The sequence below is a fragment of the Anomaloglossus baeobatrachus genome, chromosome 10 (assembly GCF_048569485.1).
Source record: "Anomaloglossus baeobatrachus isolate aAnoBae1 chromosome 10, aAnoBae1.hap1, whole genome shotgun sequence".
NCBI lineage: Eukaryota > Metazoa > Chordata > Amphibia > Anura > Aromobatidae > Anomaloglossus > Anomaloglossus baeobatrachus.
In genome coordinates this window covers 171762327-171786488 of record NC_134362.1, presented here as the reverse complement: position 1 = coordinate 171786488, position 24162 = coordinate 171762327, and positions in this window count along the sequence as shown.

Below are 24162 nucleotides of genomic sequence, written 5' to 3'. Positions count from 1 at the left end.
GGAGCCAGCGCTAAGCGCGGCTCCCTGCTCTCTGAACATGTAGCACAGCGACCTTATGATCGCTGCTTCTGCTGTGTTTGACAGCTAAGCAGCGATCATAACAGCGACTTACAAGGTCGCTGTTACGTCACCGAAAATGGTGACGTAACAGCGACGTCGCTGTCGTTTAGTGTGACACCAGCTTAAGTCAGTAAGTCACAACGGATAGTAATGCAAAATCACTCTTTATTGGTCCGTATTAAGAAAAATTTTTTTTTCATAAGCATATATGTTTTTGTCCAAAACAAGTTACAAATGACGTTTCGGCCTGAGCCTTCGTCAGATTGGACTTATCTGCATGTAATCATGAAAAATGACAATAATCAGTATCACATAAGAGTGAGAGAACAATAACATAAACGCGAACAATGTAGAGGTACAATTGGGATGCAGCAAAAAAATTGCAACACAGCAAGAAATGAAACACATGATACAAATGTCATAATACAGTACAAGGACAATATAGTAATGACAAATATGGGGTCAGAGTAGACTTAGACAGCTCTGGTACGAAAGAGATGTCAATCATAAAGTAACATGTGCAGTAGGTGTAGAGCTACACTATGCATGGCAGAGCTAATGGGTAGACTGACCATAGAAAAAGAATGGAGAAAAAGTGGAGAAAAAGTGGAGAAAAAGTGGAGAAGTGTTTGTTCATGCCAGATGGGAGATAAATAATTTTTACCGTCGCTGTCATTTACTGTAACGTGATCATCGGTGTACGGTGTATACCTGTGATCACGTGAGCGGGGACCGGAAAAACCGTCCTGAATCATGATCTCCAGGGTCTCAGCTAGCCCTGAAACCCCGGAGATTTTCTGACGCCGGGGGGCGTTATTCACTTATTTCTGCCTGCTGTTTATAAACGGCAGATCAGAATAAGGCTACATTAACACGACCGATCCATTTTTGTGGTCTGCAAAAAACAGTCCGTTTTTTTTCACGGGTGCATCCGTGTGGCATCCGTTTCCGTTCCGTAGACGGTCCGTATGTCATCTGTTTGTCATCCGTGTGCCTTCCGTTTTTTTTGTGTACTGCAAAAAAACTGAATGAGGGTAAATGCATAAATTTACCCAGGATCCATAGCTTCATCCTACATGAGGCGGTCACATGTTCCCTCCAGTGCCATTTTCTACTGCTTTTCACAGCGTAGAGCGCTCTGGTGATTTTCTTGTGCTTGTGCACTTCATATCAGTCTTTTCTGTCATTATAATGGCAGAAAGACACATAATGTCCCACTCTCCTGCATTTTGTAATTTTGCACCCTTTGGTGCCTTTCATGTGGCACTAAGGGGTGCTTAGCTTTGTATTTAGCCAAAAAAATGAAGAAAAAAAAATGACGTAGGGTTCCCCCTATTTTTGTAGCCAGCTAGGGTAAAGCAGACGGCTGCAGCCTGCAGACCACAGCTGGCAACCTCACCTTGGCTGGTAATCCAAAACTGAGGGCACCCCACGCTGTTATTTTAAATTAAATAAATAATTAAAAAAGAAAAACACGTAGGGGTCCCCCCAAAATTGGATCACCAGCCAAGGTAAAGCAGACAGCTGGGGTCTGATATTCTCAGACTAAGGAGGTCCATGGTTATTGGACTCTCCCCAGCCTAAAAATAGCAGGCCGCAGCCGCCCCAGAAGTGGCGCATCCATTAGATGCGCCAATCCTGGTGCTTCGCCCCAGCTCATCCCGCGCCCTGGTGCGGTGGCAAACGGGGTAATATATGGGGTTAATACCAGATGTGTAATGTCACCTGGCATCAAGCCCTGGGGTTGGTGAGGTCAGGCGTCTATCAGATACCCGACATCACCAACCCAGTCAGTAATAAAAAAAAATAGACGACAAACACATTTTTATTTGAAAAAACACTCCCCAAAACATTCCCTCTTTAACCAATTTATTAGAAAGACAAACAAATCCAGGTCTGGTGTAATCCAAGGGGTTGCCATGACGATCCACACTGTCCCAGTCAATGAAGAGCAGGATGTTCCCCATTGGCTGGGAGAGCAGTGCAGTGACCTGAGCTAACATCAATGGGTCAGCCCAGGTCACTGCAGGGCATGACAAATGCTGCTGTCAGCGAGGTACATTACCTGCGCTGATCTCCAGCACACTGACAGCCCCTGTCACTGAGTTCAATGACCGGCGCCTTCACACCAAGTATCGCGAGAGGCCCGTGACGTCACCGCTAGTCAGTCTCGGGTCGGAAGCGAGAGGTGATGTGACAAGCGGCGGCCATGGAGGACAGTGACAGCGCTGAGGTCGGGATGGCGGGACTTCATCACCGCAGGTAAGCTGAGCGGGACCATGTGTGTGTGTGTGTGTGTGTGTATGTATGTGTACATGCCGTGGGCAGGAGGGGGCGGAGTGAGCTGAGCGGGGAAGTGTGGGCTTCCTGCACGTAACTAAGATAAACATCGGGTTACTAACCAAAGCGCTTTGCTTGGATACCCGATGTTTATCTTGGTTACCAGCTTCTGGCAGGCTGCCAGCGATGGCTCCTGCACACTGTAGCTGTAAAAAGCCCTGCTTTTTGCTGCTAGAACCGTTCTCGAACGGATCTAGAACTATCGAACTTTTGCAAAAAGCTCGAGTTCTAGTTCGATCTCGAACAGCCCCCAAAATCACTCGAGCCTAGAACTGGAGAACCTCGAACCTAGAACCGCGCTCAACTCTAATCCTGTCCTCCGTCATTAACTTGAGAACAGCGGCAGCTATAGGCTTAGAAGTGGTGTCTAGGTATAGTAAAGTAGCCATGCGCTACACAATGAAACCACCTATAGCTCCACCTGATGGAAAACAACGGAGTTAGCATTTTTATCTTGAAAACGGAAAGAGATAGAGAATAAAAGTGAATTACAAAGTTGCAGGGCATCATCAATTCAATACGAATCGACACCTTGCATACAGAAATGCTATGATATGAAACCCATGACCCCCCCCAAAACATTGAATGCGGATCACGCATATGGCGCTCATTTAACTTTGATGCTGAAAGTGGCCACCGTCAGCTGCAATGCACATCTGGACTCTGGACAGCATACTGTATCTTGCTGCACGTTGTGCAATATGGTAGGTGACACGTTTGCACAAGCATCTGTGATACGTCGTCGTAGGTCCTGCAATGTTGGTGGAGGGGTCGCATACACCTGCTGTTTGATGTGACCTCAGAGAAAGAAGTCCAATGGGGTCTGGTCAGGTGAGCGGAGGCCACTCCACACAGCCACCATACCCAATGACTTGTAGGAAGGTCTCCATGAGGTATCGCTTTACGTCCGCAGCCTTGTGAGTTTTACATGTTCTAATCATAGCATTTCTGTATGCAAGGTGTCGATTCGTATTGAATTGATGATGCCCTACAATTTTTTATTTCCCTTTTTTTTTTCTATCTCGTTCTGTTTTTGAGATAAAAATGCTTACTCCGTTGTTTTCCACCAGGTGGCGCTATAGGTGGTTTCATTGCGTAGCACATGGCTACTTTACTATATCTAGACACCACCACCTCTATGCCTATAGCTGCCGCCATTCTCAAGTTAATGGCGGTGGACAGGATATGGGTGGTCACACTGTGTGTGTGTATGTATGTGTGTGTGTGTGTGTGTGTGTGTGTATGTATGTGTGTATATATATATATATATATATATATACAGTTAGGTCCAGAAATATTTGGACAGTGATACAAGTTTTGTTATTTTAGCTGTTTACAAAAACATGTTCAGAAATACAATTATATATATATAATATGGGCTGAAAGTGCACACTCCCAGCTGCAATATGAGAGTTTTCACATCCAAATCGGAGAAAGGGTTTAGGAATCATAGCTCTGTAATGCATAGCCTCCTCTTTTTCAAGGGACCAAAAGTAATTGGACAAGGGACTCTAAGGGCTGCAATTAACTCTGAAGGCGTCTCCCTCGTTAACCTGTAATCAATGAAGTAGTGAAAAGGTCTGGGGTTGATTCCAGGTGTGTGGTTTTGCATTTGGAAGCTGTTGCTGTGATCAGACAACATGCGGTCTAAGGAACTCTCAATTGAGGTGAAGCAGAAAATCCTGAGGCTGAAAAAAAGAAAAAATCCATCAGAGAGATAGCAGACATGCTTGGAGTAGCAACATCAACAGTCGGGTACATTCTGAGAAAAAAGGAATTGACTGGTGAGCTTCGGAACTCAAAAAGGCCTGGGCGTCCACGGATGACAACAGTGGTGGATGGTCGCTGCATACTTTCTTTGGTGAAGAAGAACCCATTCACAACATCAACTGAAGTCCAGAACACTCTCAGTGAAGTAGGTGTATCTGTCTCTAAGTCAACAGTAAAGAGAAGACTCCATGAAAGTAAATACAAAGGGTTCACATCTAGATGCAAACCATTCATCAATTCCAAAAATAGACAGGCCAGAGTTAAATTTGCTGAAAAACACCTCATGAAGCCAGCTCAGTTCTGGAAAAGTATTCTATGGACAGATGAGACAAAGATCAACCTGTACCAGAATGATGGGAAGAAAAAAGTTTGGAGAAGAAAGGGAACGGCACATGATCCAAGGCACACCACATCCTCTGTAAAACATGGTGGAGGCAACGTGATGGCATGGGCATGCATGGCTTTCAATTGCACTGGGTCACTTGTGTTTATTGATGACATAACAGCAGACAAGAGTAGCCGGATGAATTCTGAAGTGTACCGGGATATACTTTCAGCCCAGATTCAGCCAAATGCCGCAAAGTTGATCGGACGGCGCTTCATAGTACAGATGGACAATGACCCCAAGCATACAGCCAAAGCTACCCAGGCGTTCATGAGTGCAAAAAAGTGGAACATTCTGCAATGACCAAGTCAATCACCAGATCTTAACCCAATTGAGCATGCATTTCACTTGCTCAAATCCAGACTTAAGACGGAAAGACCCACAAACAAGCAAGACCTGAAGGCTGCGGCTGTAAAGGCCTGGCAAAGCATTAAGAAGGAGGAAACCCAGCGTTTGGTGATGTCCATGGGTTCCAGACTTAAGGCAGTGATTGCCTCCAAAGGATTCGCAAAATGTGGAGTGTTTGTAAAGAAATGTGTACAATTCCTACAATTTCTATCAGATATTTTTGTTCAAACCTTCAAATTAAACGTTACAATCTGCACTTGAATTCTGGTGTAGAGGTTTCATTTCAAATCCAATGTGGTGGCATGCAGAGCCCAACTCGCGAAAATTGTGTCACTGTCCAAATATTTCTGGACCTAACTGTATATATATACAGAGAGAGAGAGAGAGAAGCAAATATTCTAAAATCTACTCATATACAGTTAGGTCCAGAAATATTTGGACAGTGACACAATTTTCGCGAGTTGGGCTCTGCATGCCACCACATTGGATTTGAAATGAAACCTCTACAACAGTATACATATATACACACATACATACACACACACACACACACACACACACACACACACACACACACACACACACACACACACACAGTGTGACCATATATATATTCAGTGACAGTGCCTACAAGTAGTATTCAACCCCCTGCAGATTTAGCAGGTTTGATAAGATGCAAATAAGTTAGAGCCTGCAAACTTCAAACAAGAGCAGGATTTATTAACAGATGCATAAATCTTACAAACCAACAAGTTATGTTGCTCAGTTAAATTTTAATAAATTTTCAACATAAAAGTGTGGGTCAATTATTATTCAACCCCTAGGTTTAATATCTTGTGGAATAACCCTTGTTTGCAATTGCAGCTAATAATCGTCTTTTATAATACCTGAACAGGCCGGCACAGGTCTCTGGAGTTATCTTGGCCCCTTCCTCCATGCAGATCTTCTCCAAGTTATCTAGGTTCTTTGGGTGTCTCATCTGGACTTTAATCTTGAGCTCCTTCCACAAGTTTTCAATTGGGTTAAGGTCAAGAGACTGACTAGGCCACTGCAACACCTTGATTTTTTCCCTCTTAAACCAGGCTTTGGTTTTCTTGGCTGTGTACTTTGGGTCGTTGTCTTGTTGGAAGATGAAATGACGACCCATCTTAAGATCCTTGATGGAGGATCGGAGGTTCTTGGCCAAAATCTCCAGGTATGCCGTGCTATCCATCTTCCCATAGATGCGGACCAGATGGCCAGGCCCCTTGGCTGAGAAACAGCCCCACAGCATGATGCTGCCACCACCATGCTTGACTGTAGGGATGGTATTCTTGGGGTCGTATGCAGTGCCATCCAGTCTCCAAACGTCACGTGTGTGGTTGGCACCAAAGATCTCGATCTTGGTCTCATCAGACCAGAGAACCTTGAACCAGTCTGTCTCAGAGTCCTCCAAGTGCTCATGAGCAAACTGTAGACGAGCCTTGACATGACGCTTTGAAAGTAAAGGTACCTTACGGGCTCGTCTGGAACGGAGACCATTGCGGTGGAGTATGTTACTTATGGTATTGACTGAAACCAATGTCCCCACTGCCATGAGATCTTCCCGGAGCTCTTTCATTGTTGTCCTTGGCTTAGCCTTGACTCTTCGGACAAGCCTGGCCTCGGCACGGGTGGAAACGTTCAAAGGCTGTCCAGGCCGTGGAAGGCTAACAGTAGCTCCATAAGCCTTCCACTTCCAGATGATGCTCCCAACAGTGGAGACAGGTAGGCCCAACTCCTTGGAAAGGGTTTTGTACCCCTTGCCAGCCTTGTGACCCTCCACGATCTTGTCTCTGATGGCCTTGGAATGCTCCTTTGTCTTTCCCATGTTGACCAAGTATGAGTGCTGTTCACAAGTTTGGGGAGGGTCTTAATTAGTCAGAAAAGGCTGGAAAAAGAGATAATTAATCCAAACATGTGAAGCTCATTGTTCTTTGTGCCTGAAATACTTCTTAATACTTTAGGGGAAACAAACAGAATTCTTGTGGTTTGAGGGGTTGAATAATAAATGACCCTCTAAATAAACTTTTCACAATTTAAAAAAAAAAAAATAAAAAAAGAAATAACATTCTTTTTTGCTGCATTTCACACTTCCAGGCTGATCTACAGTCCAAATGTCACAATGCCAAGTTAATTCCGAATGTGTAAACCTGCTAAATCTGCAGGGGGCTGAATACTACTTGTAGGCACTGTATATATACATATATGTATATAGTGTGTATGTGTGTGTATATATATATATATATTATAGTGTGTGTGTATATATATATATATATATATATATATATATATATATATATATATATATATATATATATATATATACAGTTAGGTCCAGAAATATTTGGACAGTGACACAAGTTTTGTTATTTTAGCTGTTTACAAAAACATGTTCAGAAATACAATTATATATATAATATGGGCTGAAAGTGCACACTCCCAGCTGCAATATGAGAGTTTTCACATCCAAATCGGAGAAAGGGTTTAGGAATCATAGCTCTGTAATGCATAGCCTCCTCTTTTTCAAGGGACCAAAAGTAATTGGACAAGGGACTCTAAGGGCTGCAATTAACTCTGAAGGCGTCTCCCTCGTTAATCTGTAAGCAATGAAGTAGTTAAAAGGTCTGGGGTTGATTACAGGTGTGTGGTTTTGCATTTGGAAGCTGTTGCTGTGACCAGACAACATGCGGTCTAAGGAACTCTCAATTGAGGTGAAGCAGAACATCCTGAGGCTGAAAAAAAAGAAAAAATCCATCAGAGAGATAGCAGACATGCTTGGAGTAGCAAAATCAACAGTCGGGTACATTCTGAGAAAAAAGGAATTGACTGGTGAGCTTGGGAACTCAAAAAGGCCTGGGCGTCCACGGATGACAACAGTGGTGGATGATCGCCGCATACTTTCTTTGGTGAAGAAGAACCCGTGCACAACATCAACTGAAGTCCAGAACACTCTCAGTGAAGTAGGTGTATCTGTCTCTAAGTCAACAGTAAAGAGAAGACTCCATGAAAGTAAATACAAAGGGTTCACATCTAGATGCAAACCATTCATCAATTCCAAAAATAGACAGGCCAGAGTTAAATTTGCTGAAAACCACCTCATGAAGCCAGCTCAGTTCTGGAAAAGTATTCTATGGACAGATGAGACAAAGATCAACCTGTTCCAGAATGATGGGAAGAAAAAAGTTTGGAGAAGAAAGGGAACGGCACATGATCCAAGGCACACCACATCCTCTGTAAAACATGGTGGAGGCAACGTGATGGCATGGGCATGCATGGCTTTCAATGGCACTGGGTCACTTGTGTTTATTGATGACATAACAGCAGACAAGAGTAGCCGGATGAATTCTGAAGTGTACCGGGATATACTTTCAGCCCAGATTCAGCCAAATGCCGCAAAGTTGATCGGACGGCGCTTCATAGTACAGATGGACAATGACCCCAAGCATACAGCCAAAGCTACCCAGGAGTTCATGAGTGCAAAAAAGTGGAACATTCTGCAATGGCCAAGTCAATCACCAGATCTTAACCCAATTGAGCATGCATTTCACTTGCTCAAATCCAGACTTAAGACGGAAAGACCCACAAACAAGCAAGACCTGAAGGCTGCGGCTGTAAAGGCCTGGCAAAGCATTAAGAAGGAGGAAACCCAGCGTTTGGTGATGTCCATGGGTTCCAGACTTAAGGCAGTGATTGCCTCCAAAGGATTCGCAACAAAATATTGAAAATAAAAATATTTTGTTTGGGCTTGGTTTATTTGTCCAATTACTTTTGACCTCCTAAAATGTGGAGTGTTTGTAAAGAAATGTGTACAATTCCTACAATTTCTATCAGATATTTTTGTTCAAACCTTCAAATTAAACGTTACAATCTGCACTTGAATTCTGTTGTAGAGGTTTCATTTCAAATCCAATGTGGTGGCATGCAGAGCCCAACTCGCGAAAATTGTGTCACTGTCCAAATATTTCTGGACCTAACTGTATATATATATATATATATATATATATATATATATATATATATATATATATATTTCAGTGCTGGCCAAAAGTATTGGCACCCCTGCAATTCTGTCAGATAATACTCAGTTTATTCTTGAAAATTATTGCAATCACAAATTCTTTGGTATTATTATCTTGATTTAATTTGTCTTCAATGAAAAAAAAAAAAACAATTGTCATAAAGCCAAATTGGATATAATTCCACACCAAACATAAAAAGGGGGTGGACAAAAGTATTGGCACTGTTTGAAAAATCATGTGATGCTTGTGTAATTTGTGTAATTAACAGCACCTGTAACTTACCTGTGGCACCTAACAGGTGTTGGCAATAACTAAATCACACTTGCAGCCAGTTGACATGGATTAAAGTTGACTCAACCTCTGTCCTGTGTCCTTGTGTGTACCACATTGAGCATGGAGAAAAGAAAGAAGACCAAAGAACTGTCTGAGGACTTGAGAATCCAAATTGTGAGGAAGCATGAGCAATCTCAAGGCTGCAAGTCCATCTCCAAAGACCTGAAAGTTCCTGTGTCTACGGTGCACAGTGTCATCAAGAAGTTTAAAGCACATGGCACTGTGGCTAACCTCCCTAGATGTGGAAGGAAAAGAAAAATTGACGAGAGATTTCAACGCAACATTGTGCGGATGGTGGATAAAGAACCTCGACTAACATCCAAACAAGTTCAAGCTGCCCTGCAGTCCGAGGGTACAACAGTGTAAACCCGTACTATCCGTCGGCGTCTGAATGAAAAGGGACTGTATGGTAGGATACTCAGGAAGACCCTACTTCTTACCCCGAGACATAAAAAAAGCCAGGCTCGAGTTTGCCAAAACTTACCTGAGAAAGCCTAAAACGTTTTGGAAGAATGTTCTCTGGTCAGATGAGACAAAAGTAGAGCTTTTTGGGAAAAGCCATGAACATAGAGTTTACAGGAAAAAAAAAGAGGCATTCAAAGAAAAGAACACGGTCCCTACAGTCAAACATGGCGGAGGTTCCCTGATGTTTTGGGGTTGCTTTGCTGCCTCTGGCACTGGACTGCTTGACCGTGTGCATGGCATTATGAAGTCTGAAGACTACCAACAAATTTTGCAGCATAATGTAGGGCCCAGTGTGAGAAAGCTGGGTCTCCCTCAGAGGTCATGGATAGAGATGAGCCACCCCCCTAGCGTTCGAGTTCGGTTCGGTTCGTCGAACGGCGGGCAAGTTCGGCGAACGTTCGACGAACCCATTCGAACCCCATTGAAAACAATGGCAGGCAAACACAAACACATAGAAAACACCTTCTAAGGTGTCCAAAAGGTGACAAACAACTCACGAGACACCACAAACACATGGAAAAGTGACAAGGACATATACTCACGCTAAAACAAAAGAGCTGGACGAGTAAAACGAGAAGGAGACGCAGATATAGGCATGGCATGCCATTCTAAAATCATATAAAACACAGCAAGGGGACTCCAAGCAGAGTCTCCTTTTTCCAAAAATTGGGCCACACCCACCTACCCCTTCAGTGGCAGCACTTGTGCCCCAGTTGCAAACTTGACAGGTACATTTGCATCAAGCACATTCCAAATCAACAAGCCTTTAGTCTCCCCAGGATGACACAGGGGTAGTAAAGTCCTTGCGGATCCATGACTTGTTCATTTTGATGAACGTCAGTCTGTCCACATTGTCACTGGACAGACGCGTGCGCTTATCTGTCAGCACACACCCAGCAGCACTGAAGACACGTTCAGAGACAACGCTGGCAGCTGGACACGACAAAATTTCAAAAGGTGTAAGTGGCGAGCTCAGGCCATTTTTCCAGATTGGAAGCCCAAAATGAGCAAGGCTCCAGTTGCAAAGTCATGGCATCGATGTTCATTTGGAGATACTCCTGTATCATCCTCTCCAGCCGTTAACTATGTGTCAGACTTCTTGTCTCTTGTGGCCTTGCATTGGATGGTCTAAAAAAAATTATGAAACGATTTCATAACATTGCTGTTACCACCAGATTTGGTGCTGCTGGTACGGTTTGACTGATGATGACTCGACAGTCCCATGCTTGGCAATTTACAACTGGGAGATTCACTCCCTGCACCATTGGTGTTTGGTGGAAAAGCCGAGTTAAGATTGCATAACAGCTTGTGCTGATACTCCTGCACATGTGCGTCCCTTTCTATGGCTGGATTTATTTCGGCAAATTTTGACTTGTACCGGGGATCTAAGAGTGTGGCAACCCAGTAGTCAGCATTACTTCTAATTCGGTCAATCTGAGGGTCATGTTGTACATAGTGCAGCAAGAAGGCGCTCATGTATCTTGCGCATCCATGCGGACCAAGTCCTTGCTGTGTTTGTGCCGGCGAGGTGATTGTGGAGACACGGGGCTCAGTGGGTGCTCTTGTCCGCTGGCCCAGCCCCCTTTAGAAAGACAGCGTGGCTCAGGGCTCATCCCAACTGAACGCACGACCTCCTTAACCGTGGGCGGAACACTACTCAGACAACACAGGGTGAGGGAATCACAATATTAAGACTTTATTGGATCCCCAAAATATTAACGGCACATAACACATAACCAGCAAAACACACAAATGTAACAGGCAACAGAGTCTCACCCTTCCGCTGGCTCACCAAGGATTTGAATGTCCGTGCTTCAGAGCTTCCAGGGCTACTTACTCTAATCCAGCAGCACCCAGCTTTTGGCGGGCACCCACCGAGACTGGCATAATGCCAGATTTAGGAAGCTGGCTGAGGTCCGCAAAGTCTGTAGTCAGATGACTGGGTTGTCCCAAGCTGGGTTTCCTCCTTTAAGTAGTCTCTGGTATGATGTTATAATCCTGGCAGCCGCAGTCGAAATCCCTAGACTGCGGTTATGATCTCCAATCGGAATCGAAGTCCCTAGATTGAAGCCATGTAGCCAAGTAATCCTCTAGTCGGAGCCAAAGTCCCTAGACCGAGTCCACAAGGTATCCTGATCCCCTAGCCAGCTCCTAAGAGCTTAGACTGGATCATGCACATCCATCAACCACTGGTGACTTAAAGAAATCCCTTTTATAGCCATAACCTTCCCTTTAGGATAAACTGTGCCCTTATCGGATTAGTTGTACAAGGTTACTTCTCTTATTGGATGAATTTCAAGCTGCATGGATAATGTTCATTTAAATGATGTGGATAGAAAGACTGAGGATTTTTACATGAAGTCTGCAAGTCACAGACTCGACAATGGCTACTAAGGTAATTTACATTAGATTAGCAATACACAACTACATTACAATGATTGCTCCGAAGGGTCTGGTCCCAAATAATAGTTTAGCAAACATGAGTTAACACACAGAAGAACAATACATCTGGCTGAATTTTAAGAAACTTTAACCCATGCTAGGCACTGAGTGTCCATGTCGTCACAGTGATAACTGTGCTTTCTTCCTCTGACATCTCCCCCCAACCTCGAACAACCGAAATTTGACCAAGGTCTCCCTCATCTGCTGAGTCTTCCATGCCCATCGACAGTTCGTCCCCCATTTCTTCCTCGGCTCCTGCACCTTCCTCAACAGTTTGACTGCTACCATGCGCCCTTGTTAATCCCTCTCCCCCACCGTCCCATACCTGCCACATTGGTGATGCTGAATGTCTGGACCTTGTAGATCTTGGTATCCCTTCCGCATATGAATCCTCCTTCATCTCCTTCCTCTTGTCCTACCACCTGACTCCGAATACTGTTTAGAGTGTGCTCCAGCATGTAGATGACTGGAATTGTCATGTTGATATTGATTGAAATTGTGCAGAAGGGTGCATAGGTCCTTGATCTGAGACCACTCCAGCAGCGTGTTCTGCCCCACCTCTGCTTCTCATTGGCCCAGTCTATACGTCATAACGTGCTGAAACAGTCGCTGTAACATGTGGAGAGTCGAATTCCAGCGTGTCGATACATCGCATTTCAGACGATGAACCGGCAGGCCGAAAGACTTCTGGAGCGATGAAAGTCGTTCAGCTGCGGTGGTTGAACGGCGGAAGTGAGCAGAGAGTGACCATGCCGTGTGCAGAAGCCCATCTAGGCCGGGATAGTGGGTTAAAAATTGCTGGACAACAAGGTTCAACACGTGAGCCATACAAGGCATGTGTGTCACCTTGCCCCGGCGAAGGGCCGCACCCAGGTTTGCAGCATTGTCGCACATGGCCTTCCCTGGCTGCAGGTTGAGTGGAGGCAACCATTTACTAAACTCAGTAACACAGCTGAGGAGTTGTGGTCAGCTCGGGAGACGATTATTTCCCAGACATTTCAACGTAAAGACCTCCTGATGCCGTTGAGCTCTGCTGCCAGCATAGTAAGGAGGTGTGCGGGATTCCTTATGCGCAGTTACAACGCGTGTGGCCTGACCAGACAGGCTTTAGGCGGAGGTGGAGGACTCAGACGAGGTTGAGGAGGAAGAAGCAGTGGAGGAACTTCTACATACAGAGGATTGACGCACAACTCGTGGGGACAGCAAGACTTGTACAGCAGACCCTTCTCCATCTCTCACCATAGTTACCCAGTGCCCAGTCAGCGACATGTAACGCCCCTGTCCATGCTTACTGGTCCAAGTATCTGTGGTGAAATGCACCCTGTCACACACAGAGTTTCTCAAGGAAGCGGTGATGTTGTGTGCGACATGCTGGTGTAGTGCAGGCATGCCTTTCTTGGAGAAGTAGTGGCGACTGGGCATCTGGTATTGGGGCACAGCGATGGACATAAGGTCTCGAAAATCCTCTGTGTCCACCAGGCGGAAAGGCAGCATTTCTGCAGCCAACAGCTTGCAGAGGGTGAAAGTCAACCTCTTAGCTTTGTCATGGCTAGGAGGAAATGGTCTTTTATTTGTCCACATCTGAGGGAACGAGATCTGGCTGCTTTGCGGTACCGGCGTTGAGTAGGGTGTCCCTGGGAAAATGCTGGTTTGTGAGGAAAGTGCAGGCAGAGACATGATGTTGCCTTCATCCAAAGTTGGTGCTCTCGATGTCTGAGAGAGCTCTACACCAGCACCTGTTTCCCCTTCTAAAAGCTGACAACCTGCCAATCACACTGCCTGTTGCGGTTAAAGAGGTGGAAGGTCTGCGTCGCAAAGCATGTGTGACAGCTGTTCCCACATTCATAGAGGATGAAGAGCGCGCGGATGCACTTGAAGGGTCAGACGGTAGTTGGCCCGCTCCGCTAGGCCGCATTGTAGCACAGTGAGCTTCCCACTGGGACTTATGCTTGTTATTCATGTGACGGTTCATGGACGAAGTAGTGACACTAGTGAGTTTTTGGCCTCTACTTACAGATTGGCGACAAATCTTACAGATGACATGAGTTGGGAGATCCTTTGCGATGTCAAAAAAGGACCAGGCTAGGCAAGTATTAGAGCCCATGCGACCTGCAGAGCCACCACGACTTGTGCTCAGAGGCAGAGTGGTGGCTGAGGATGCAGTTGTTGACGTGCTTCTAGTACTCCGTGTCCAGGAAGGTGCACGCTAACCTCGTTGTCAGTCGCATCCTCCTCCACCGCCTCTGCTGACCTCCTCAAGTGCCTGACTGTGGGTTGACAGTAAGTGGGATCTACAACCTCATCATCAACCTGTGTGTTTGCACTCCCCTCGTACTCAGACCTAACCTCTTCCTGCCCTGACTGAATAGTTAAGTTGTCATTCCAATCAGGTATCTGAGTCTCATCGTCATCAGTATGTTCCTCATTGTCTCCACCAAGAGGAGTTACAGATTGGGAATGAGGGTCTACATTATGCTCAGAAACTTGGTTATCAGGGTCTGAATCTGACTCAAAAAGCTTCTGGCCATCACTGCAGATCATTTCCTGGTCTGGACTCACTGTACCTTTGGAGCAGACCTCTGATTCCCAGGCTATAGTGTGACTGAACAGCTCTGCAGACTCACCCATCTCTGTTACACCATACTCTGCAGGGCGGGTGGCGACTTGAGAGCTGGTAGAAAGCAAGTGCGATTGGGGTGACAACTCAGAGGACTGGAGTCTTTGGGATGTTGAAGTTGAGGTGGAGGAGAGGCCACTTGATGGAGCACTTGAGATCCATTCAAGCATGTTCTTTTTTTGTGCATCATCTAGCTTTGTTAGAGTTGTTCGGTTCCGTAAAAAAGGAATCACATCAGATTGTCCACAGAAAGTATTAGACATCTTACTTTTGCTGGAAGATGGCCTTTCTTCAGCAGATGTTACTGTAGCTTTACCACCTACCCCACGGACACAAACTTTTTTTCCCTTTCCAACACACCTGTTCCCCTTTCCTCCAGCATCTGTCCTTTTGCCACTCATTATGTTTGTGACCAAATAGGACACTTAAAATGTCGTAGCAAAAATGGAGAGTTGGTGTACAATGCAGAGGTGGTCTAGCTTTATTGACAGCTGAAGAACCAACACTTACTAACCCAGACAATTTTACTATGCGTCTAAAAGTGTCAGCACTGTTTGCAACGAAAATTGCGTATCAAAAATGGACAGGTGTATAGAATACAGAGATGGTGTACCTTGATTGGCAGCAGAGGAACACTAATTTAGTATCCCAGACAATTTTACTATGCCCCTAAAAGTGTCAGCACTTTGTGCAATTAAAATTGTAACGCAAAAATGGAGAGGTGTGTAGAATGCACAGGTGCTGTAGCTAGCTTGTCAGCAAAGGAAGCCTCACTTTCTATCCCTGCCAATGAAACAATACCCCAAGAAATTGGCTCAGCTGATGTAGGCAGACGCTGTTATATAAACCCCTGCACAGCGTTGGCACGGACGTGCCTAGCAAAAATGGTTATGAACGGCTGTAATGCAGCCCTGAAAAGGGCTGAATTTAAAAGTAATCCCTAATCCCTAAAGCGCTGTGTAGATTGCACTGTATGTCTATAGTGCACACAGCAGCAGCAGCGGTGACTTTCACCCACCCGCAGCAGAGAGATAATGGCGGCGACGGTGAAAATGTCCGGATCTTATAGGGCAAGGACATGTGACATGCACAGCCTATGACACATGCCCTTGCTTGTCTGGCAAAAATCCACTTTGCTGTGTGTGTGTCTGTGATTGGCTGACATCCTGGCCCGCCCCACTGCACGCGCGGTATGGAAAAAAAAGAAAAATGGCGATCGCCATTCTTTCAGCACTCAGCAGCAGCACTGATCTAAACCCCGTCCCCCCGCACACTATACACTGAATTTTGATAAAAACATGATTTACAGTGACTCCCACTATCACAGTGAAAAGCCAGCTAGTAACTAGCTACGTTTTTTGGTGATCGAACCGTTATCGAACGTAACTTGAACTGCCAAACTTGAAGCAAATCGTTCGAGTTCGTAGAACGACTCGAACACCCCCAAAAATTACTCGAACTTGAAATTGGCGAACCGTTCGACTCGAACATCGCTCAACTCTAGTCATGGGTCTTCCAGCAGGTCAATGACCCAAAACACACTTCATAAAGCACTAGAAAATGGTTTGAGAGAAAGCACTGGAGACTACTAAAGTGGCCAGCAATGAGTCCAGAGCTGAATCCCATAGATCACCTGTGGAGAAATCTCAAAATGGCAGTTTCGAGAAGGCACCCTTCAAATCGCAGGGACCTGGAGCAGTTTGCCAAAGAAGAATGGTCTAAAATTCCAGGAGAGCATTGTAAGAAACTCATTGATGGTTACCGGAAGCGGTTGTGCGCAGTTATTTTGGCTAAAGGTTGGGCAACCAAGTATTAGGCTAAGGGGTACGTTGCACACTACGACATCGCAGGTGCGATGTCGGTGGGGTCAAATCGAAAGTGCCGCACATCCGACGTCGCTGTCGATATCGGAGTGTGTAAATCGTTTTTATCGTCAGTGTAGCGTCGGTCATTTCCATAATTTCGGAAGGACCGATGTTACGATGTTGTTCCTCGTTCCTGCAGCAGCACACATCGCTGTGTGTAAAGCCGAAGGAGCGAGGAACATCAGCTTACCTGCGTCCTGTGGCTCACGCCGGCTATGAAGAAGGAAGGAGGTGGGCGGGATATTTACGTCCTGCTCATCTCCGCCCCTCCGCTTCTATTGGCTGCCTGCCGTGTGACGTCGCTGTGACACCGCATGACCCGCCCCCCCAGGAAGGAGGCGGATCGCCGGCCAGAGCGACGTTGCAAGGCAGGTGAGTGCATGTGAAGCTGCCGTAGCGATAATGTTTTCTTTCGTGTTTTTTCATTGCAAGCAAAATAAATGAAGATAATAATAGTAAAGAATTTGTGATTGCAATCATTTTCAAGAAGAAAGTGAGTATTATCTGACAGATGGTCAGCTATATTATATGTATATATATATATATATATATATATATATAAAATCCAACATGGAAAGGTCTGAAACTTTGCAAAACACTTTATTAGGGTATATGTCTTCATTCCCGTGAAAAAGAAATGCATGTAATTTGTTTTTAAAAGCCCAGCTTTTCCCCAATTTATTTTCCTGCATTCATATTAGCACATACTCATTAGCAGTATCCTCCTCTGAGTATTGCGCATGCTGATTTGGAGTACAGCTGAATACAGAGAATATTTAATCAACATCGCTTCCTTGTGGCAGCGCGGGAAAAAAAACGCTCTCCTTTATATCTACTACTGTCTCTTCCCGGGGCTGCTGCTATCACCTTTTATATGCTGGTACAGGTGTTGTGACTTTCACAACTCCGTTAGGTGAGTGAATTCCTCTACATTTACCTGAGAATTATCAAAGGATAAGACCCTATTGTGCTATGCCTCTCTACAACTCCTCTCCTGTTTGGAGTACAGCTGATGGCAGTGAATGTTGAGCATGCTCTTGTGGAGTACAGATGATAGGTCAGCTCCTGTCTCCTCCTCTGAGTGTTGAGCATGCTTATTAGGAGTACAGCTTACGGCAGTGATGGGTCAGCTCCTGTCTCCTCTGAATGTTGAGCATGCTAATTTGGGGTACAGCTGATGACAGTGATATGTCAGCTCCTGCCTCCTCCACTGAATGTTGAGCATGCTCATTTGGGGTACAGCTGATGACAGTGATGGGTCAGCTCCCATCTCCTCCACTGAATGTTGAGCATGCTCATTTGGAGTACAGCTGATGACAGTGATGGGTCAGCTCCTGTTTTCTCCTCTGAGTATGGAGCATGCTCATTTGGAGTACAGCTGATGGCAGTGATGAGTCAGCTCCTATCTCCTCCTCTGAGTGTTCTTCTGCAGTATCTTATCCCCAGCGTTTGTGACACAAGAGCTGACCGATTAGTTGTGTCAGGGAGGTTGAGGTGGATGTCGTTGATTACAAGAGGTCATCTTCCTCTATTCCCTCTAGAATTTGGGCCTCTTGGGTTGCTCATGTTGGCTTTATGGTAGCCAGGATTTGCCAGGAGCATTAGTCTGAGGCCAGGATGCGTTACTCCCTCCAGAGGGCTAGACCTAGTTTAGTTTAGGCTTAGTCCACACATGACAAATATTTTTTTTACGCAGATTTTGAATTCCAAAGTGTAAAATCCGCACAAAGCTTTTCCCCTATGTTTGAATAGGTTTTTGAAAACTCCATCCACGTCATGTCACATAAAGTCGGAATCTGCGTTTACATGCTGCAATCTTTATAAGGAGCCTATAAGCAGAAAATGACTGTTCAAACCAAGCACAGTAAGTTTCACGCTAGGTACGGGGACCTACCAAACGAAAGGTAAGGGAAACCCTGTGTCTAGGGAAGGGGGAGATGGTGACTCCTGACCAACCCTACCGCTATCTCCTGGCTCCCCTCACCACCGTAGATAGGTTCCACACCTATGCGCCGAGCAGGATACCTGGCCCTGGCTGACTCTGAAATAGGCCCTAGGTAGGGACCGGATGGGATGAGCACTTAGTCAACCCCATTAAGCTCTAAATAAGACATAGGGAAATACACAGGGGAAAGTAAACGAATAACTTATCTCCAGATGACTCAACAACAACAAAGATTCTCCAGATGAATACAAGCCGACTGCTTGCACTGAACATTTGTTAAGGATATTAGACCTACTGTGGGTACGGAAAGTATTCAGACCCCTTTAAGTTTTTCACTCTTTGTTTCATTGCAGCCATTTGATAAATTCAAAAAAAGTTCATATTTTTCCTATTAATGTACACTCTGCACCCCATTCCCCATCTTGACAGAAAAAAACCAGAAATGTAGAAATATTTGCAAATTTTTTTAAACAATAAAAACGGAAATATCACGTGGTCATAAGTATTCAGACCCTTTGAACAGTATTGAGTAGAAGCTCCCTTGTGAGCTAGTACAGCCATGAGTCTTCTTGGGATTCTGGATTTGGGGATCCTCTGCCATTCTTCCTTGCAGATCCTCTCCAGTTCCATCAGGTTGGATGGTGAACGTTGGTGGATGTCATTTTCAGGTCTCTCCAGAGATGCTCAATTGGGTTTAGGTCAGGGCTCTGGCTGGGCTGGTCATGAATGGTAACAGAGTTGTTCTGCAGCCACTCCTTTGTTATTTTAGCTGTGTGCTTAGTCATTGTCTTGTTGGAAGGAAAACCTTTGGCCAAGTCTGAGGTCCAGAGAACTCTGGAGGAGGCTTTCTTCCAGGATATCTTTGTACTTGGTCGCATTCATCTTTCCTGCAATTGCAACCAGTCGTCCAGTCTCTGCCCCAAGAGCATGATGCTGCTACCACCATGTTTCACTGTTGGGATTGTATTATGCAGGTGATGAGCAGTGCCTGGTTTTCTCCACACATACCACTTAGAATTATCACCAAAAAGTTCTATCTTCGTCTCATCAGAGCAGAGAATCTTATTTCTCATAGTCTGGGAGTCCTTCATGTGTTTTTTGCAAACTCTGAGGGCTTTCATATGTCTTGCACTGAGGAGAGGCTTCCGTTGGGCCACTCTGCCATAAAGGCCAGACTGGTGGAGGCTGCAGTGATAGTTGTCTTTGTGGAACTGTCTCCCATCCCCTATTGCATCTCTGGAGCTCAGCCACAGTGATCTTGGGGTTCTTCTTTACCTCGCTCACCAAGGCTCTTCTCCCACGATTGCTCAGTTTGGCTGGACGGCCAGGTCTAGGGAGAGTGCTGGTAGTCCCAAACTTCTTCCATTTAAGGATAATGGAAGCCACTGTGCTCTTAGGAACCTTGAGTACTGCAGAAGTTTTTTTGTAACCTTGGCCAGATCTGAACCTTGACACAATTCTATCTCTGAGCTCCTTGGGCAGTTCCTTTGACCTCATGATTCTCATTTGGTGTGACATGCGCTGTGAGCTCTTATATAGACAGGTGTGCGCCTTTCCAAATCACGTCCTATCAGTTTAATTAAACACACCTGGACTCCAATGAAGGATTAGAACCATCTCAAGGAGGATCACAAGGAAATGGACAGCATGTGATGTAAATATGAGTGTCTCAGCAAAGGGTCTGAATACTTATGACCATGTGATATTTATTCTTGTGTAACAAATTTGCAAAAATGTATTTATTTCTATTTTTTTCTGTCAAGATGGGGAATGGGGTGCAGAGAAAGAAATGGCTACAATGAAAGAGTGAAAAATGTAAAGGGGTCTGAATACTTTCCGTACCCACTGTATCACCAGCACAGACCAAGGGGGAATAGGAGTATTAAGACGCAAATAGAAGTGCCGGAGATTAAAGGGGTTATCCGGCTTCTTTGACATTTTTTTTTCATTATTACCCTATTGGGCTACATTGGGGCAGGTAAGTAGATAGAGACCACTTACCTGCCCTGCTGTCAGCCCCTCTCCCTCGGCTCAGAGTGGTCATGTGACCGCTCCTGCCGCGATTTTGCTGCTTCCGGTCATTTCATGTCAACATGGGCAGGGCCATGTTGACATGCAAATCTGGAACAGCATGTTGCCTCCCTGCTGGGCAGGTACAGTGCGATGAGCCCCGCCCCCTTCCCTGCACCCTCCCACACATTCCCCCGCACCCCGTACTCTCCCCACAACCTCCCCCTGCACTGCTGTGGGGTGCGTGACCTGGGGGAGGGGCCTGGTGGCGGCTGCCGTGGTGTCAGCGCCAGCACCGGGCCCCCTGCTCAGGATCGCACATTCAAATGTACCGGCATCACAGATCACAGATGCCGGTACATTTGAAAGCGCTGATTAGAGGGAGCGCAGCGCTGCTGCTCCTCACTGCCCCGCTTGTCTGTGTCTGACAGATCAGGACAGCCGTGACTTCACTACTGTGCTCATATGGCCAGAGCACAGACAACGGACGAACGTGCAGGAGCGGCGGGGACCGAAGACGGGTGAGTATGTACTCCCTACATGTGTTCCCTATGGGGGTAGGATGGGTCGGTACAGAGCGCCGTGTGTGCGTGTGGTGCAGAGCCCTGTGTGTGCGGTGCAGAGCCCTGTGTGTGTGTGTGTGTGGTGCAGAGCCCTATGTGCGTGTGCGGTGCAGAGCCCGATGTGCGTGTGCGGTGCAGAGCCCGATGTGCGTGTGCGGTGTAGAGCCCGATGTGCGTGTGCGGTGCAGAGCCCGATGTGCGTGTGCGGTGCAGAGCCCGATGCAGAGCCCGATGTTGTGTGGGGTGCAGAGCCCGATGTGGGGCTGTTATTTGCAATGCTGTAGTGATAACAGGTCAGGTGCTGGGGAAGAATACTGACAGGGAATGGGTGTACAGGGGGCGGGGCTGGACACTGGGGAGTGGCTGGACACTGAGGTCGGGCGGTGCCAGCTCTGACTGAGGTTTGGCATAGGAAGTTATCATGTTTGCTGGAGCTGAATGTAAACAAAGAGCTGCAGAGAATAAAGTCATAATTCAAGAGGAACAAAAGTTAGAAAACAAAAAATAACAATGTTGGGGTGTATTATATAACAATACAGCACAGATTAGCTTACCAAAAATTTTTGAGTTTGTCGGACAACCCCTTTAACAGCTGAAAAGGTGAGGAAATTTGCAGGGTCCTAAAGAGAAAGGGATAAACCCCAAGCAGGAAAAAGAAAGTCATAAGGCAGCTTGTGTAGCCAAATATTGCAATTTTCTACAGCCAGAAACCACAGGACTGTCTGTTAAGCTTGATAGGAACTTTGTGTAACCCTTGGGGTGGCCAAAAAGTTCAGTGAACCTTCCCAGCTACTTCTTTTCCATCTATTGCCCCCGTCTTTCAGCTGTCAATCATGCAAAAGGAGGGCGGAGATAAGTGGGACAGTGAACTGTTTGCCTGCACCAGGAGGTGCTTTGTTTGAACAGTCATTTTCTGCTGCCACATTCACTTTAAAAGGTTGCAGCAAGCAAACTCAGATTTCGACTGACAACAGAAGTCAATACAATAAAGACATCCAATAAACATCCATGTTTGAGCCATTTGGGGCTACATAGCAACTTTGGCGAAGGTTTGCCACACCCCAGTGCCATACAAGTGAATGGGGTCACAGATGCTGCGACAAACCAGGCACAAAAAAAAAAATCCAAAACGGGTGCACTTCTTGTGACTTGTTTGGTGCAGTTCACACACGGCTGCAATGTGACCTCTTTCAATGCTGCGCTGTGATTGCACCACAAGGATGTGTCTATTTAAAAAAAAAAAAAAATTAAAAATGAACTCGGCCAGTGTGAAAATTGCAGAATTACAAAATATATACACTACCGTTCAAAAGTTTGGGGTCACCTGGACAATTTTGTCTTTTCCATGAGAAATCCTACTTTTATTTTTGAAATGAGTTGCATAATGAATAGAGAATATCGTCCAGACAGTGATGAGGTTAGAAATAATGATGTTTACATGAAATAATAATGTTCTCTTCACACTTTGCTTTCGGCACAGAATGCTCCTTTGCAGCAATTCCAGCTTTGCAGACCTTTGGCATTCTAGCTGTTAATTTGCGGAGGTAATCTGGAGATATTTCCCCCCATGCTTCCCCCTCCACAAGTTGGATTGGTTGATGGGCACTTTTTGCACCATACGGTCAAGCTGCTCCCACAACAGCTCTATGGGGTTGAGATCTGGTGACTGGGCTGCCACTCCATTACTGATAGAATACCAGCTGCCGGCTTCTTCCCTAAATAGTTCATGCATAATTTGGAGGTTGCTTTGGGTCATTGTCCTGTTGTAGGATGAAATTGGCTCCAATCAAGACTGTCCACAGGGTATGGCGTTGCAGAATGGAGTGAATGCCTTCCTTATTCAAAATCCCTTTTACCTTGTACAAATCTCCCACTTTACCAGCACCAAAGCAACCCCAGACCATCACATTACCTCCACCATGCTTGACAGATGGCGTCAGGCACTCTTCCAGCATCTTTCCAGCAGTTCTGTGTCTCACAAATGTTCTTCTGTGTGATCCAAACTTCGATTCATCTGTCCATAACACTTTTTTCCAATCTTCCTCTGTCAAATGTCTGTTGTTTTGCCCATATTAATCTTTTCCTTTATTAGCCAGTCTCAGATATGGCTTTTTCTTTGCCACTCTGGCCTAAAGGCCGGCATCCCGGAGTCGCCTCTTCACTGTAGACGTTGACACTGGCATTTTGCGGGTACTATATAATGAAGCTGCCAGTTGAGGAACTGTGAGGCATCGATTTCTCACACTAGAGCCTCTAATGCACTTGTCTTGTTGCTCAGTTGTGCAGCGCGGCCTCCCATTTCTCTTTATACTCTGGTTACAGCCTGTTTGTGCTCTCCTCTGAAGGGAGTAGTACACACCGTTGTAGGAAATCCTCAGTTTCTTGGCAATTTCTCGCATGGAATATCCTTCATTTCTAAAAACAAGAATAGACTGTTGAGTTTCATATGAAAGTTCTCTTTTTCTATTCATTTTGAGAGTTTAATGGAACCAACAAATGTGATGCTCCAGAATCTGAAGTAGCTCAAAGGAAGGTCCGTTTTATAGCTTCTCTAATCAGCAAAACTGTTTTCAGCTGTGCTAACATACTTGCACAAGGGTTTTCAAGAGATTTCTAAACATCCACTAGCCTTCTAACACAGTTAGCAAACACAATGTACCATTAGAACTCTGGAGTGGTGATTGTTGGAAATGGGCCTCTATACACCTATGTAGATATTGCATTAACAACCAGACGTTTGCAGCTAGAATAGTCATTTACCACATTAACAATGTATAGAGGGGATTTCTGTTTAATTTAATGTTAGCTTCATTGAAAAGGAAAAATAAAAAAAAAAAAGTGCTTTTCTTTCAAAAATAAGAAAATATCTAAGTGACCCTAAACTTTTGAACTCGTGTATATTTTTTTTATAAAAATTGTAATGGAAAAAATTTTTTTTATATGCAACAAAAACTTGATTTAAACAGATTTTAAACAAAA